This window comes from Bubalus bubalis, chromosome 7, assembly GCF_019923935.1.
Source record: "Bubalus bubalis isolate 160015118507 breed Murrah chromosome 7, NDDB_SH_1, whole genome shotgun sequence".
Lineage (NCBI taxonomy): Eukaryota > Metazoa > Chordata > Mammalia > Artiodactyla > Bovidae > Bubalus > Bubalus bubalis.
The window spans coordinates 111,414,135-111,417,567 of record NC_059163.1 but is presented as its reverse complement, the minus strand read 5'-3'; positions in this window follow the sequence as shown (position 1 = coordinate 111,417,567).

Here is a 3,433-nt window from a genome sequence, read left to right as displayed (position 1 = left end):
GGCGGATTCGTGTTGATGTTTGGCAAAACTAATACAGTGTTTCAGGTTTAAACATAAAATAAAATTTAAAAAAAAAATAAAAAAAGAATAAAATAAAATAAAATAAAATAAAAATCAATTCTGATTGGTTTATAGAAAATTTAGGTGTTTACATGAATATAATATTCCTAGAATCCCACATACAAAGGAGCAGACTTCTAATACTTTAGCTGTGCTATTAAGAGAAAAATGATCCTTCCACAGCAACTTTTTCTATGAAAACTGTTCATGTAATCAAGGTAATTTTTTTTTGATAAATCAGACTGCTTTGGTAATTTTGGTTTAAGAATGCTTCTATGAGTTCTCTGTTTTATAAATGTGGAATATAATGCATAATGTAATTTTTAAATAGGTCTTATATGTGTTTTCTTATGAAGAGACCAGTTGACCTGAACTTCCTAAAGTTTTCCCATCAGTTTACTGATCGGATAAGGTAGTATATTTGCACAGTGTTCAAGATGATGGAAAATATAAAATTGTATTTAACTGATAACTAGAAATGGAAGATCTGTACATTGAAAACTACATAACATTAAGGACAAAACTGAAGTAAACAGAAGCAAATGAAAAGTTATTCCATGCTTATGAAGTAGAAGAATTAACAGTGTTACTATATCCATACTAACCACAGCATTCTACAGATTCAGTGCAATCCCTATCAAAATACAGTAAGTCCCCTACATATGAATGAGTTCCATACCAAGAGCACATTCGTAAATCAAATTTGCTCGTAAGTCCACCAAAGTCAGCCTAACCCAACTAACACAACTGGCACATAGCAGTGTACTGACTTACATGACTGGACATGCAAATGCACGTTCACATCTTTGAAAGTTTGCAGTTTGAGGGTTTGTATGTAGGAGATTTACTGTACAAATGGCATTTTTCACAGAAAAGAAAAAATAATTACAAAATTTGCACAGAAACACAAAAGACTAGAATAGCCAAAACAATCATGAGAGAGAACAAGTCAAATTGGAGGTATCATGCTTCTTGAGCTCCCAAATTACCGAGACATTCAGAAGTACCTTGGCAAGTTGGAAAGCAAGATAGACTGAGGGCAGAACACAGGTTCCACCACTAAAGAGTTTCAGTTAATTCATCTCTAAACAGGGCTAATAAAGCCTACTTTGCTGTGCGGTTGTAAGTTCTGAGATTACGAGTGAGAAGCATTGTGGCGGGTGGTGGTGAAACTAATGCAAAGAAAAAACTGCATTTAACTCAACTGAAATATAACTCTGACAAACTTTTTTTTAATCAGTAGTAATTAGACTCAGGGGCATGTCCGCTTAGATATAATTTCCAGATTTTTTAGTTAACTTTAAGACCAGTACTAATATTGGATTATTGAATAAATAATCTTTGAATACTTAATTTCTATATGAAATAGAATACTGAAATATTAGTCAGCAATATTTGCTTATTATTTATGTATTTACATTTTATTATTATTCACATTTCACATTATGTACATATCACGCTCATTTGCTCAGTCACGTACGACTCTTTGCAACCCGTTGGACTGTAGCCTGCCAGGCTTCTCTATCCATGGAATTTTCTAGGCAAGAATACTAGATTGGGTTTCCATTTTCGACTCCAGGGGATCTTCCCAGGGATCGAATCCAAGTCTCCTGCTTGGCAGGTGGATTCTTTATCACTGAGCCACCTGGGAAGACTCCTTCAGTTCAGTTCAGATCTGTTCAGTCACTCGGTCATGTCCGACTCTTTGCGACCCCATGGACTGCAGCACACCAGGCTTCCCTGTTGCCCCCTTATTTACATATAAAATACTTTTTATTTACTGAACACGTTTATTTTTGCCACTTTATAGAGTTGTAAAAATGATAGCTGTAGGTAATTGCTTTATGTGTGCTCATGAAATTTGCTGGTATGCTACCAAGATTGTGTATGAAACAGTTACTCCTTATCTTTCCATTTTCTGTGTGAAAAATAAATTGGATATTTAGGTTCAAAATTCATGCTGGAGCTATCCTGGGAACAATGATTAAAAGATTAAATGTGTAGAAAAAGTAATGAGATGCATTTTTGCTTATCAATGGGAAAACAGAGTAATTTCTTCTTAAAGCAAATATTCTGTACAGCAAGTACAAGATAGTAAAAAAAAAAAAAAAAAAAAAAAAAGCTTGAATGGACAGAAAAAGTTTAGACAGTTTCAAGAAAATTAACTTTGTCTTAGGATACCTTCCTAGATGGTGCTAGGACTAGACAGACCTTTGTTGGCAAAGTAATGCCTCTGCTTCTTTATATACTGTCTAGGTTGGCCATAACTTTTCTTCCAAGAAGTAAGAGTCTTTCAATTTCATGGCTGCAGTCACTATCTGCAGTGATTTTGTTGCCCAGAAAAATAAAGTCTGTCACTATTTCCATTGTTTCCCCATCTATTTGCCATGAAGTGATGGGACCGGATGCCATGATCTTTGTTTTATGAATGTTGAGCTTTAAGCCTACTTTTTCACTCTTCCTCTTTCACTTTCATCAAGAGGCTCTTTAGTTCTTCTTCACTTTCTGCCATAAGGGTGGTGTCATCTGCATATCTAAGGTTATTGATATTTCTCCTGGCAATCTTGATTCCAGCTTGTGCTTTATTCAGTCCAGAATTTCTCATGATGTACTCTGCATAGAAGTTAAATAAGCAGGGTGACAATACACAGCAATGACATACTCCTTTCCCGATTTGGAACCAGTTTGTTGTTCCATGTCCAGTTCTGTTGCTTCCTGACCTGCATACAGGTTTCTCAGGAGGTAGGTCAGGTGGTCTGGTATTCCCTTCTCTTCCAGAATTCTCCACAGTTTGCTGTGACCCACACAGTCAACGGCTTTGGTGTGCTCAATAAAGCAGATGTTTTTCTGGAACTCTCTTGCTTTCTCGATGATCCAGTGGATGTTGGCAATTGGATCTCTGGTTCCTCTGCCTTTTCTAAATCTAGCTTGAACATCTGGAAATTCATGGTTCACGTACTGTTGAAACCTGGCTTGGAGAATTTTGAGCATTACTTTTCTAGTGTGTGGGATGAGTGCAATTCTGCAATAGTTTGAACATTCCTTGGCATTGCCTTTCTTTGGGATTGGAATGAAAACTCACCTTTTCCAGTCCTGTGGCCACTGCTGAGTTTCCCAAACTTGCTGGCATATTGAGTGCAGCACTTTCACAGCATCATCTTTTAGGATTTGAAAGAGCTTAACTGGAATTCCATCACCTCCACTAGCTTTGTTTGTAGTTCTGCTTCCTAAGGCCCACTGGACTTTGCATTCCAGGATGTCCGCCTCTAGGTGAGTGATCACACCACTGTGATTATCTGGGGCATGTCTGAAGAGAAGCAATGAAAGCCTTTAAAATGTTGGTAAAGTAGGCTCAACTTTTATGAGTTTATTT